Source organism: Brachionichthys hirsutus, chromosome 7 (genome assembly GCF_040956055.1).
Source record: "Brachionichthys hirsutus isolate HB-005 chromosome 7, CSIRO-AGI_Bhir_v1, whole genome shotgun sequence".
In the NCBI taxonomy this organism is placed as follows: domain Eukaryota; kingdom Metazoa; phylum Chordata; class Actinopteri; order Lophiiformes; family Brachionichthyidae; genus Brachionichthys; species Brachionichthys hirsutus.
Window position 1 is genome coordinate 5,745,731 of NC_090903.1, and position 15,331 is coordinate 5,761,061.

Sequence of the window (15,331 nt, forward strand, 5' to 3'; positions counted from 1 at the left end):
GATTTTCTCAAAGAATGAGGTTATACTGCAGACGTTCATTCTCCAATGGGAACTATTGATTATTTCACATGTCTGTCTTTCTCTGGAGTTTTTAGCACTTTCTTGCCCAAGTTTTTCCTTACTTGTTAGACACAGACATTTTGTTTTGTAAGTTGAAAGTTTCATGTATTTTCTTCTTGTTGGGGCCAATTAATACGAAATGACACATAGCCATATTTAATCCAAATGTCTAATACATTTAGACGGGTCAGAAACAGTCAAATCTGAATCTGTTTAAATCGCCTCAACTGAAAAGAGTGGAAATGCTCTTTGATTATGGAAAATCACAGCCTAAAAATGGCAGACCTGGAGGAAAATAGTTTTTAATAATTAAATTTGGGAAGCATTTAGTAAAATGTAGTAAAAATGTTTTAAATGTGTCCTCATTTCTGTTTATCCCATCAGAAGTACTGGTACTATAAACATTTATTTGTATTGTGTTGTACATTCTGATTGTATTTTTTACTTGGGATCATAATATAAATTATGCATCTAAGTCTGAAAAGGATTTTTGACATATCCTGCTGAATGATGAAATAATTGAAGTAGAATATACAATATATAATCTGTGTTTATAGTTTTGCTGTAAATAATTGGATTACTGTGACTGTGCTGCTCATAAACGTAACAGAAAATTATCACAGTCTGCATTTGCTCCACATCATTCATGCCAACTCTCGGCACTTTTGCCAGCCAATCCCTCCTGAGCAGGTTGCCAGTTACTCCCTCCACACCTGGTTGCCAGTTATTCCCTCCTGTGCAGGTTGCCAGTTACTCCCTCTACACCTGGTTGCCAGTTATTCCCGCCTGTGCAGGTTGCCAGTTACTCCCTCCGCACCTGGTTGCCAGTTATTCCTGTTTGGATCCTGTATCCTCATATGTTTTCATAGAGCACTGTTTTTCTAACCCTCATTCCACACCTGAAGATTTTATTTTTCACCTATGTCAATGCAAACTGAAGGAACTTAAATTTGGAGCAGCATTGGCAGACAGACAGATTGAGAATGGATCCCTGCAAGGCTTTGCGTTTTTTTCCCCTGCCATGCAAGTTCTCTCCATATGATCTGATACGAACCCATTTATCCTCTATTGCTTCATCAGCCAGTCAGATGTTTGGTCATAATACATTTCAGCCTATCTTCACCATAAACATGTAACTGTCTATTTTAAGAGTAGGTCTGGTTTTACGAGGGAGGGGATTTCTCAACTAGGGTAACATGAGTCTTTTAAGATTCTGTTTAAGTATGCGCTATACCTGTCGTACAGTATATTTATGTATATTTTGTGCACTTCTGCTCTTTTAAGCACAGAACTGCAGGATTAATGCTTTATTGCATTGTACAACATTTATTAATCTCCATTTGCAATAGAAGTTTATTCTAAATCGGTTCAAGCCAGCGTAGCAACAGCTTTCACCGACATAGTAGTATATTTTTCTTTTGGGTCTTGTATTCTAGGCCTGAGAGTACTGCATCATCTGACAGCTTTGTGTTTATTCTGACAGTGCAGACTTATTTATGTCTCATCTTTTCTGGACTCCTCTGAAGGCTCATGCTACAAACCACAGAGACTGCTCAGCTCTTGACAAGGTATCAGTGTCACACTGCAAAGCCATCGCACACATTGTTGACTGGCACCTGACGTCTTCTGACTTCTGTCATCATTAAAGTTGGCTTGTTAAGCAGGTTCTTGACATGTTTAACATCGCGATTCTGGGGTTTCTCATGAGCCTTGAGTGTAATCAGGTTTTATTATTTGCCTTTGAAAATAGTTATGGTTCAGCAGGTTTATATCCAATTTGCCTTTAATTTTAATCTAGCTTTATTTTTACAACCACAATTTATGAGTGTGTGTTTTTAGATTTATTAAGCACTGTCTGGTGTGAACCTTCTGAGTTTAAGACGTGAGATTTGTTACAACTGTTCCTTAGTCCTCTCACAATTCTGTGGTGGTAGAGCAAATATGACGCTGAACTTGTCTCACAGTCCAACCTCAGTCTACTATTCATCGTGGGGTTGCAATTCCAGCAAGACTTTGAGGAGAAAATTGAAAAAGAAAATTAAAAGAATTTCAATTAAGTGATTTGCTGAATTGGATGGAAAATGGTAGTGATGTGGAAAAGGCTTTTAATCTTGGTGAGCCACCTTCTTGTTCCATTAAGCTCATATCCCCTGCTTATCTCACTAATCATTCCTCCTGATGCCAGCAGTCCTGGCGATTTTTAATGAACCTATTATGTCCTGTTTCATTCCACAAGGACTGGCAGACACGGCAAATGCTCATGAAGGGTGCTGGAAACAATCAAAGTACAATCAGGCCATAGTGATGATGCTTAACCCAGTTAGAGACAAAGAAAAATAGCTTTAAAAAAATGCCCATGTGTGTCTTTTGGACGGTCAGAATGCCTGCGGAACAGAGAGAAAAATAAAAGTGGTGCAAAGAAACCTCTGCCTGTGAGAGAAGACATGGATTCAGAGTCATCTTGTCAACGACAAGATATTCGTCAATCAGTCACCAGTCAGAGTTAAACACAGCCAAAGGCATTAAAATCGGAAGCACAGTAAATAAAGGTAAATGTTGTCTTCAGAGGAACGCTGCCTCTGTGTTATTATTGTGATATCACATATCGATGTGAACACATCTAAAATGTTTATCGTGTCAGAGCTCTGATATCCAAGTCTCGATCCTCTGTCGGTCAACGCATTTGAGCCTTCTTGCCAGCAGTACAAAGCTTACTACATTCTTTGTTTTATGCATGCAGCGCTCATCGCCGCCGAGCGATTACGTGTGAAACGTCCTTGTTTCGTTGGTTTGGATGTGCATTCAAAATTTTGGATTTCCTAATCTCATTTCAATAGATTAGTATGGAAAACTTCAAAAGGCTTTCCCGATTCACACCCTCTTTCAAGGAGGAGCCCGTAAACAGTTGCTCCTTCTTGCTTTCAGGGCTCAATAATCGAGAAGGTGTGTGGTGAAAAGAAAGGCTTTTTTTATTTAGGTTGCAAAGTGCACAGATAAAGAAGTCGGCGTGATGAATCCAAGCCAGTTTTCTCACCGCAAGAACATTATCCAGCTAATTTAATAATGGCTTGTGTGTGTGCACATAGCCCTTAGATCACATTCATTTATGAGAGCAGTTCTACTGAAAATACCTTTAATTGTGTTTGTACTTGTATTTGGTGTGAACTATGGTAGACCAAAGGAAGTAGTCTGACCTTTGTTCCATTTTATTTAAGACCTGCAATTACAATTAGTTAATGATCAGCTTGTTGTGGTTATAATGGTTCAAATAACTGAGACTGGATATACTGAATTCATCATTATCATCATTGTCATCATTGTGGACTGCACACAGACACACACACACACACACTTATTCTCTGCGCACCCCTTTTAATAAGATTCCTATTACTACTTCAGCTACGCTCTTCTCCTGCTCCTCATTCTGTCCCTCCTCAGCTCCTTCCCTAATCAGCTCCTTTCCTGCCACTCACCTGCTTGTTTCTGCAGCCAGCCACATCTCCCGACTGAGCTGCCTGTTGCTGCATGATGTGGATACAGCTGATGAAGTTTTAGCAGCCTCTGTAGCAAACCTGTTACATTTGCATATGATGTCGCAGAATCCATCTGCAGATGTCTAAACCTTTCTGCCAGGAACTTATCTGCATGCCGCTTGTGCTTTGGACCGTCCACACTCTGAGCCACAATATCTTCTACAAGTAACATGGAAGATGAAGTGGTGACCTATTAAAACATTTATGGTAATTGATTCAGCCAGTAAAGAATACATCAGCAAACATTCACATCCCTGTCACCAATTGATTTTGTTTCTTTACTCCAGCACCTCCCATGTACATTTTATCTACTCCCAAAAGTACAATGAAGTAAATACTAGTATTTTTAAGTTGCAATTAATCAGAATTAATGATGGGTGATTTTTTTTTGACATTCTTAATAATTTGCTACAGATAAATACAGAACTCTTCTCAGAATAGCACTTTCCTGCTATCTTTTCTTTTTAAAGCTACAACTACACTAATAAAGACTGCTTACAGAGCCTTCAAGATTAATATAATCAAGTTCAGTTTGACACCAAGCCAAAGGAGTATGAAAAAAAATGTCAGATTCTTTACTCAATAAACATTCAAGGATAGAACACATATCTCAGATGCAAAGCAAACAGTTTTAGTCTCGTTTGATGACTTCTGATAGTTTACTGTTCCACATGAACTCTACTTTCCCTCTTCAGTAAAGTGACTCGAGACCACACTTCCTTGTGAAATTATTAAATGATTTCTTAATTTACAAATAACCTCACCTCATTCAAGAACACCAATTGCTGCAAGTGTAGAAAATATTTGTAAAAATGAATTTTGGGTTGCAGCATGTGTTGCAACGGCGTTACTTGCTGTGTCACACACTGGGATGTGCTTTTTGTGCTCTGATAAGATGTGCGCCTTTTGTCATCTTTCATGCCTCCCAAATAATTTTCCACAATCTATCCAATCAAGTAACTTGATTTTTATAATTAATTAAAGCTATCGAGATGTAAATCAGGGAAAGTCAGACAGTGCTGTGTGCTATATGAATATCAAGGCTTATAAACCAGAGATGCATTTTATTGTTGCTGCAAAAACAAATGAATACATGTTTGCATCCCCAAACATCATTTACATACACACACACACACACACAGCCCTACCCCACCAAACAGACAAGTGTGCTTGGAAAGTCAGTCAGTGGATTTAATTGATAAAAAAAAAATAACTTTTGGAATGCCAGATTGAACTTGAGCTTGGCATTCCAATGGGAAGGATGGCATGCCACAAAATAAAACCTCAATATTTGAAGGTTGTGCTGCTGTTAACAGCTTAACTGCAACCCATTATTGTATTGTTCTTGTGTGTGTGTGTGTGTGTGTGTGTGTTTGCGCGTGGCTCTCGAATCAAACAGCAAACATCATAGATGCACCAAAAAATACATTATATATGAGACTGGATTAATGGGTCACATTCCTCCTTCACACTGTGGTATTTTAATTGCACCGTTGGTTTCGAATCTATCTTAACTCGACTACTCTGCCTGGTCTGTGTAAATGGTGTGATTTTCCACTGGACAATCATAGCTCTTGCTCGCTCCCCTGCCTGCAGCCCATCTTGCTCTTATGACGAACTTGGCTTTTGTTACTGTTTTTTTTTTTATTTATTTTTTTCACTTCACAATACTACATTCTGCTCACGCATCTCAATTTAGAACAATAACTAACTTTTCTGAACTACAAGTTTAGATTACTTTTGGTTTTTTCTTGCATTTCCACAGCTCATTTTTGACATGGTCCAAGGTTAGGGTTATGACATGATCTCATCCACAATTGACAAGAAGAAAACAACATGGTTGAGATACAGGAGGCAAATGCAATGCTCTCCATTGCTTCACTTTGGAGAAACAGTGTGTGCTCCTTGCAGCTTGATTTGTGTCCACACCACATACGTTTATTTATTACCCTACAAAACTAGTGTGAAGAATTTTCCAAGAGGTCCCTGACCTGAGATGAATTGATATGAGCTCCTAAATTAAGGCAAAGGTTAATGTTATTATAATTATCAATGTGGAGTCACAAGGGAGATGATTTCCCCATCAACGTGTGCTCACATTGAATGCATTAGACTGATAATTAGATTCAATGATGCCTTTTCATACTTTATTATTACCAGTGCCACCCAGCTTGTCGCTGCAATGCTTATTTCAGAGGTCAAACATGCCAACAGATAGCTAAAGGAGAATGTGTGATGCCAAACATAACTGTAGATCTGTCAACATATTTATACGGTAAACGGTGTCCTTATCATGCGAGGTTTGTCTCATTGGTCCAAGATACTCGACAATTTCCACAACATATGAAAATAGCAAAAGTTATACCGATATATAAAACTGGGGATTGTCACCATTTCACTAATTATAGGCCAGTCTCTCTTCTACCTCAATTCTCAAAAATCCTAGAAAAACTATTTTCTTACAGATTAGACAAATTCATAGGAAAATATAACTTACTCGCTGATAGTCAATATGGATTTAGATCAGAACATTCAACATCACTTGCTTTAACTGAACTCGTAGAAATGATAACAGATTCAATAGATAAAAAGCAATATGCAGCAGGAATATTCATTGATTTAAAGAAGGCTTTTGATACAATTAACCATGATATATTGATTAAGAAATTGTAGTTATATGGGATAAGAGGTGTGGCTTTGAATTGGGTTAAAAGTTATTTAGAAAATAGAGAGCAATATGTTAAGGTTGGTGACTGTTCTTCAGAAAGACTGACAATTACGTGTGGGGTCCCCCAGGGGTCAGTATTGGGACCAAAACTATTTCTCCTTTACATTAATGACATATGCAACGTATCCAGACTGGTTAAATGTATTCTGTTTGCTGATGACACAAATATTTTTTGTACGGGTGAGAATTTGCAGCAACTTTTGAATGTTATCACTTCGGAATTAAGTAAAATAAAAATATGGTGCGACAAAAATAAATTATCAATAAATTTGAGCAAAACAAAAATTATGTTTTTTGGAGATTATAATATACAGAATCAGGTACAAATTGATGGTGTGAACATTGAAACAGTAAAGGAAACAAAATTTTTGGGAGTGATAATCGACAACAACATTTGCTGGAAACCTCACATTAAGTATGTTAAATCAAAAGTCTCTCGCAGTATTTTAGTCCTTGTCAAAGCTCGGCATGTCTTAGATCATAAAGCTTTATTTATTCTATACAACTCTCTAATCATGCCATATCTACATTACTGTTCGGAGATATGGGGTAACACATATAAAACTGCACTCCAACCAATTTTTATTTTGCAGAAAAGAGCTATACGTATCGTTCATAATGTGGATTATAAAGCACACACTAATGATTTATTCTGGCAATCTCGAAGTCTGAAATTTTTTGATTGAGTACAGCACAAAACAATTCAAGTTTTATATAAGGCAAAACACTATTTATTACCACACAATATACAAAAAATGTTTCATGAGAGACACCAGGGATACAATTTCAGAAATATGTCAAATCTAAAGGTCCGTAGAATACGCACAACAAAGAAGGGTTTTTGTATTACTGTCTGTGGAGTAAGACTGTGGAATAGACTGAGTAATGAAATGAAAAATATGTTGAGTTTGACTTTATTTAAAAGAAGGCACAAAGAAATGATTTTGCAAACATACAGGGACAATACCTGACAATATCACTCGTGAGTCCAAACATGGTGTGAATTGCTATCTTTATTAGCAAATAATGTATATTATAAAAAGGAAAAGAATTTTATGTACATTAGCTAGTAAATTAATAAGGAAAGAAGATGTTTAAGTTTAGAAGGGGTAGGGTTAAATAAGTATTTACTTCTTCCTACTCCCTTTCGCTCACGTAAATTGCATAGTTAGTGCATTATGGTTATTATTTATTGTTTGAGTTATTGTTAATTAATATTACAGGTGCTGCGTGTGTGTGTGAATATGTCTTTACATATGTGTGTACAGTATATATATGTATTTATGTTTATGTATATGTGTGCACATGTATTTGGCATTGTTTTATCATTTTTGGTTGTTTACATGGTCGAAATAAATAAATAAATAAATAAATAAAAAATAAATAAAGATATCTAGGTGTAAAAATGGCCATGAGTGAGTCACGGCAGTGAAGCTGAGAATTTGTATTTGACCCAGGGACGATGAGTGGGATTGCTCTGCAACACAATACATCACCTTGTTTTGTTTAACTATCAGACATCACTACTGCCCATGTTGTAGGGACAGCCATGTCTCACATTCAACAGTAAGACATGATATTCCTGGACATATCTGTCACTGCAAAGAACATATAGCAATGGTGGTATAGCTTATGATGGTAGCTGTGCAGGATGGAATTACACCTCAATATTTATGTGACAGTCATTGGCCAAGCTGATCTTTTCTCAGCAGGAGCAGTGCCGGTGGTACACATATATCAGTTTTTGGATAGGCTTTGGACTGGTGCCTCTGGCGCTGTCCTCTGCTGCTCTCTACAAGTGATTGGACACTCTATGCATATAAGAGTCTCTGTGTCAGAGTGATACAGTCAGGGAGACCGAACCTGACAGGATAGCCTGTAGTGTGTTTGCTGCAGATGTTCTGACTGGTGCGTCCATCATTGCCTCCCCTCCCTGTTGGCAGCTTAAGACGCAGAGTCTGCAGAAAAGAAGTCCTGCTGTGATGCAGAACCCCGGCCAGAAGCCGCGGTGATGAATGAGGCCCGGGAGCCCAAGACCTCAGTCGTGACCAAGACCAGAGATTTGTTCAGGACTTGCTACTAGGATTATTGGATTGAAGTGCGTGTGTGTGTGTGTCCAAATCAGAAATCTTAGGTATCAAGGGTGACAGGATATTTTTGCAAATAGACCAGCAGCCCTATTAGCAGACTTCTCACCAAGCTTTGACATGTACAATAGCTCAGAGCTGTTTCTGTTGAACTAAATGTATTGTCTCATCGGTACTCTATAGTGAAAATAATCTGAGGCTGTATTAATTTGCATCACGCTGGGATTTGTCACTGTTGTAGATGATGCTATGTGAATGCACCAGAGTCTTGTTAGGTAGAGTTGTGTGAGGACAGACATGATTTGCATTCTTCAGTCCTTGCTGCATAAGTATGTGTTAGCTCCTGCCAGTCCACAAGGGCCCAAGGTGCTCTCCCACAGTGTGCAGGGGGCTCCTCACGCAGAGCCTCCACTCGGGCCTTCTCTGCACTGGTAGTCAATTAGAGATGGTTACTGTTGCCCATGGAAGGAAAATATTAATTCCCCCTGCTTCTTACAGATCTTTCGCCATGCCACTGATCTGCAGAATTGAGGAGAAAAGGCATATGTGACTCCTGTAAGAAGTGACTTCCTTCTGCTGTTTTGTTCTTTTTAATGTCAGAAGTTACACTAACCTCAGAGGCCGTTTGTTCACTCCACGAGTAAGTCTGCCTCCCAAAAGAGGAAGGTCAGAGAAAGGCATCCACTAGACTAGATTGTCTTTACTGCCGCAATTAGCATAACATTAATAGGCTTCTGTACTCTTTTTGCTTGTGTTCTGCACGTGAAAGTCATAACTGCTAAAAAATAAAGTCATTGCAGCTTCAGCTGTCATTGAAACCTGTGCGATTAACCACTCCCGGTCACTCATCAATATAACCCAACACTCTGCAGTGGCCTCGGGGCAAATCACGCTGCCGTTAGTCCCAAGACTGAGACAGAAGGTGCTGCCTTACCTTGTGTATAGTTCTTCACACCGTCCTCTCTTCCACCTGTTCGACACCCCCCGGCCATAGCAGAAACATATGCCAAACCTATCCCTGCAAATTTAGTGAGAAGCTGAACTACACAGGAGGTGTGTGTATGTGTGTATACAGGTGAGAGAGCTTGTGTTTGTCACTTTTCCATCGTGACACTTATCCACTTGTGAAATTGGAGCAAGGTCTGAGTGGCCCCCTTGATGTTATTCACAGTTCATAGTTATAATAACAGCAACTAGAAATCCATTCGCTCAAATTAAACTAATTTGTTCCTACCTTCGACTCACTAATTACATTGTTAAAAGGCGACGACCCAGCCAACATACGCATAAGAAAATCAATATAACTACAAGAGGTAATGGGTTAAGGCAAACACATCTTCCCTACCTTTCAGCAGGGGGCATCTGTGAATGGACTCTCCAAGGGTAGCAGCTGCTAATGCCTTTACCTGGTTTGTACTAGCTGCCATGGTTATTTACATGTTTGTCTCTAAGAGTATAAAGGTTGTTTGTATCCTTTCATGTGAAATTAATTTACTTGATATACCTGCCATTGGCGTTCAGGCGACTTGCCTTTTTTACTAGACTTGAATTTTCACAAAAAGGAAAGTAGGAAAAAGAGTCCTTGAAGCAATGCTGTTTCTAATTGGGCTTCTAATCGAATGTCACTCCAGAAAGCCACAAAGAGCAGGATGGATTAAATTGTCCAGGACACCGGTGAGGCCGAGATAATGATGGCATGGCTGCCATGAGAGCAGGACCTCCAGGCATGCTGTTGGCCAGTTCTTTTATTGTTACTAGTAAAGCCTCTGGGGCAGAGAACAGAATACACCTGAGTGCTGGTAGCTTTTACAGCACACCTCAAGCATAAAGAGGAAATTAATTTAGTCTACAAATTTGGTTTTGATTGGTTAAAGCGTTCTCGATTCGTTTCACTTTGCTCAGTGTAGATCCTCCTCACCTCGTCCAGTCGAGGGTTTCATCCACGTCAGCCTATCAACCAACTTTTTTTTTTACTGCAGAACTTAAGAACTAGTGCTCCTGTATTCGCCACTACACTGTTTAAGGTCAGTGTGTCAGTGTACTCACTGATTAATTGTGTCTCCGTGCCAAAGTGCGGTGTGTGTGTTCACTGTTTTTAGAGTACACCTGCAGTAATGAATGCATATTGCATGTATGGCCTCTGATGATGAATATGATGATGAATATATTTATTAGATAGAATGTTAGAGTACAAGTACAGTCACACAGTAGCATGTATTACGGTACAAATAACGTCAAACATCCTGTCTAAGAGGAGCATTTCAAAAAAGCCCTTGCGGGCTTGTTTCCGTTGAAAGTCCTTCGTACATAAATCATCCACAATTAACAATACAAATAAAAATAAAACCGATATTAAATTACACAATTGATGCAACGTAACATTAGAAAAACAAAAATAAAATGATTTTACACCGCCAGTGCAAACTAACAATTAATCTAAAATAAATTACACCACTGATGCAAAATGACAATGAATGACAATAAATAACTTACATAAATTACAATAAATTACTAAAGCAATTAATATCTGCAACGTAGGTGGACAAAAAAAAGGAGGGGGGGGGGTTTGATCCGGAGAGAGTCGTGATGACTATCTCCGTTTCTGTCCCCCTAAAAGGTGTATTTTTAGGGCCTTTTTGAAGGAGGCCATATGTTGCATTGCTGCGTCACTTGTCTTTGAATATAATCAGAATATGACCGTCGAGATGTCTGCTCAATCACAGCATTTTACACAACTGCTTTAACAAAAGTTAAAGCTAGTTTCATTGCATCACCATGTGTAATGACAATAAAGTGCTATTCTATTGCATTCTAAAAAAGGCAGCTTGCTATTCATTCCTCCTTATTTTCAAGTAATTTATTGGGAATATTGGGAATGGATACATTTAAAAATCATAGCCATTGACTTGAATGTCAAGAGTTGAAAATGAGATTTAAAACATCACTTCCTGCTTTCATCACAGTACATGCATTTCCTGTGGATGTCATTTAGCTCCCGAGCATTGCCTCTTGCTCGGTTGGATACAGTCTGCGCTGTTAATGGTTCCCACTCTGCCGCGCACGCTCTGTGTCTTGGTGCTTTGGTCCAGACTGTTATTATGTCAGGTAAACTGCCTGGGGAGCTGAGTCGATTCAAAAGCCAGCACAGTTGCCCGGTCAGCTTCCTGCAGTACTGATCAGCTGTATCAGAGTGGCAAGAAGAGCTTCATCGAGACATCATCAGAGAGAGAGAGAGAGAGAGGACATCTTTCAGTCTGTTGATGTTGATTTCCCCTTTCCTGACAAAGATACATGAAATCATAACTGCAATAACATAGTTGATGACATCAAAGAACAAGATTTTTTTCAGAAAATGACATTGATGGAGATACAGTATGTAAATGATCTGCACTTTCTACACCTCCATGGGGCCCAAAGCACTTTACAAAGCCTCACACTCACAGCGCCAGGCCCACTGGGGAAGTTTAGGGTTCAGTGTCGTGCCCAAGGACACTTTCACACGTGGAAGCTGAGGTTCAAACCACTGACCCTGCGACCCACGCTACCAACTGTGCCACAGGTATATGAGGAATGTCATTGTTTTTATGGATCTCTGTTGACTTTCCAAGAAAGAGTTATGTGGGTTTTAGGAAAAAAGACAAGGGTTATATAGAGAGGGAAATCTAAAATGTTAGTTTGAGCTGAGCTGTTAATACATGTACAATAAAATAGGCTGAGATTGATGGACTTGGTGTTTATTTTAGTTATATAGCACATAGAAATATAAGAGACGATGGAGAAAATATATAATAATCATTTAATTGAGGACTGTTGTGATGGCCCAGAGTGATAGTTCTGCAGAAACCAGAGCAACCATACATTTACAAGCAAACAATTCAAAACAGATGAGACAAGTAATCACAGAGCATGTACTACGTGTACTTCTGGTTTATTTAGTCAGTCTAAATGTTCATGTAGCCATTTCAGTCTGAATAACACAAAGATTTTAGGAGGCTTAAGTCGCGTTCGTGTCTTTGTAACATGTTTTGCTACCTTAGCTGACTGCAATATTTTTTGCATGATTTGAGTAATTTGTGTCTGTAATCTGATAACCTGACCAGAATAAGAATATCTGATGCACATGTTTATTACTGAGAAACATTTAAATACAACATCATTACAATAATTTTGTTTTCCTTCAACTGATTAGATGTTTGGTAATAATAATAATGTATTGATTTTATATAGCACTTTTCTAGATACTCAAAGACGCTTTACATTGTATGTGCATTATTCATTCACTCCATACTTGGTAAGATGACAGGGGCGAGGCTGCCAATCCGAGCCATCAGTCCTCCTGACCCCCACCGACATTCACTCGCTCACTACATTCACACAGGCAATGTGGGTGAAGTGTCTCGCCTAAGGACACAACGACAGTGTACACATGTGCCCGAGCCGGGAATCGAACCATCAACCTCTTAATCATAGGATGCCACCGTCACCCCACCTGGTTGCACATAGTCCGTATTAACTGCCAGGTTTTTCAGATGGGCAGTTCAAGAAAAAAATCCAGCGATTCCTGAGGCTGTGCGGTTGAAGAGACGATGTTGTAATTTTCAACTTTATACAACTTGATTCTGCTGTGGTGCTCAGAGCGATGTGACGGTGATGACCTCCCTTTAACAGAGAACCAGTCTGCCGTAATACTCTGGACAACCCATATTGTTTGTAGTTGGCACCTCACTCTCAGACAGAAATCAGACTTTGCTACACGGCTGACACTGCTGATCACAGAACAGGATCAGGAAAATAACTCCAAATGTTGATTGAATAGAAATCCAAGTGTTCAGAACCAATTTGTGTAGAACATTCAGAGACATCTGGTTCCTACATCAGACTCCTATCACAATCCGCTTATTCATCCTGTGGTGCGATGCTACTGTCCACCTCTGATGAGTGGTCATATTGGAGCGCTATAAATCTAAAAGGAAGGTTTATTTAGAGTTTATTTTGGATTTTCTCCAGTCTGACCAGGCAGAACTGTGATTTGCCCTTGGTTGTGTTCCTGCATGTGAACCCTGTATTAAGAAAGTAGGAGAGCAAAACAAAGTAAGTCAGGAGGTAACCTTTACTGTGAGGGGTCACTAGATCACCATGTACTCCTGTAAGTGAGGGGTCACTAGATCACCATGTATTCCTGTAAAAACACTCCTGATTAGCCTTTAGTTTGTGTGTGTGTGCAGTGGAACCTCAGTTCTCGAACATAATTCGTTCAATAACCAAAACTATATTTCCCATAAGAAATAATGGAAACTAGATTAATCCGTTCCTAAACCCATTTACAGACCTACAGTTATATTAATATGTAATTACGTGTATCTAAACAACAGATAACACATAAAAGTGTAAATAGTAGAGAAAACTTTCAGGTCCACTGATGTTTTTCTTCTTCAACAGCACACATCACCTGTGGTGTACCGCAAGGTTCGATTTTAGGCCCGATTTTATTCTCTATTTATATGCTTCCACTGGGCCAGATCATCCAGCGGCATAACGTCTCTTTTCATTGCTATGTAGACAACACACAGATATACCTTCCCCTGATACATGGTGACCCAGAAGCCTAGGTACTGTTTTTAATTGTCTTGATGATATTAACTGTTGGATGGCACAACATTTTCTTCAATTGAATAACTCCAAATCAGAAATCATTCTGGTTGTGTTTCCCATGTACTGTAAGAATTACATTTTTAAAGTTTGTGTTTTCCGTGAGTCGCAACAAAAAATATAAAATTTTATTTTGAATCTACAGGTTAAATATTTTAAGCTTTTTGAATTGCCAGTTTGTGTCAAACCTTTCCCATCGGGAATATAATTAGATTAGATAATTAGATAATTACAACAAAAAACGTTGTCTATAAATTGCCTATTTTCTGCTTGAGCTTGATTGTCTCCATTATCGGAGTTATGTGGGATGTCCCATGAGGCATGCGGGTGAGGATGTGGTTGAGTGCTGGTGTCAACGCAAAAACATTTGGATGCCACAGTGGTGAAGAGAGGTGGAAAAAATGGAGTGTGACTGGCAGACTTAACAGTGTAAGTGTCACCTGGGGTCTGTGAGGCCCAGCTGGTCCACAGCTCGAGCTGAGGAACAGTTATTAACCTGCCGTACTGATTCACTTCTGCTAGTTTACTTCTTCTGACCCATACTGTGAAGTAAAGTGACATTCGGTCTGTGATGACATCCTTTTTGCTATTGCTGTTGTACCCACACTCTTTCTCACTGTCTTTTTTTATTGTGTCTTCAGAAGCTTAACATGTGTTATTTATGTATTTATTTATTTATTTATTTTTTGGGGGGGGGATTGTTTGACTGTGACATGTTTGATTTTCTCTTTTCAGTGTAGCTGCTCCACAGCTTTTTGATATTCTGACACCTGGGATTGTTAGGAAAAGAGCAGCATTGTGTGATAATGACCGAATGTGCTGTCAGTCAGCGTTAGATCTTTCCACCATTGTTGTGTTGGGTGTCAGTCAAGGTGAACGCTCGCAAACAACACGCATTTGCTCTCCCTCTCGCCAACATTACGCGTTCGGAATGCTCCGGATTCGTTCTACCGCTCTGTCTCTGTCCGAAAGCTGTTTATTTATGAGACAAACCATCTGCTGAAGTTTTGTGTTTTTCTCGGCATGCCATCCCCATGCCGCGTACTTTCACATGGTGGTGCGCCACCAATTATCTCATGCACAGGACGCCCAGTGTGAGCCTCTGCCCGCTGCACTGGCGTGGGGTCTGTCTTCACACCACGTAGCATCTCCGCACGGCTCTGGATCATGGTGAGAGTGAGACAGACAGACCTGTCTTTAGCTCGTTTCATCACTCATTTGGCGAGCTGATTAGCTTCTCTCTCTGACTAGTAATAATTCCTAGTCTTGTGTAT

At 39.3% G+C, this 15,331-nt stretch overlaps 1 protein-coding gene across 1 annotated transcript in view; it reads left to right on the forward strand.

Annotated features, from left to right (window-relative positions):
- macrod2 (mono-ADP ribosylhydrolase 2) overlaps nt 1–15,331 on the forward strand; it is a 351,161-nt gene that overhangs the window by 299,582 nt on the left and 36,248 nt on the right. The gene's annotated exons all lie outside the window — the stretch shown is intronic.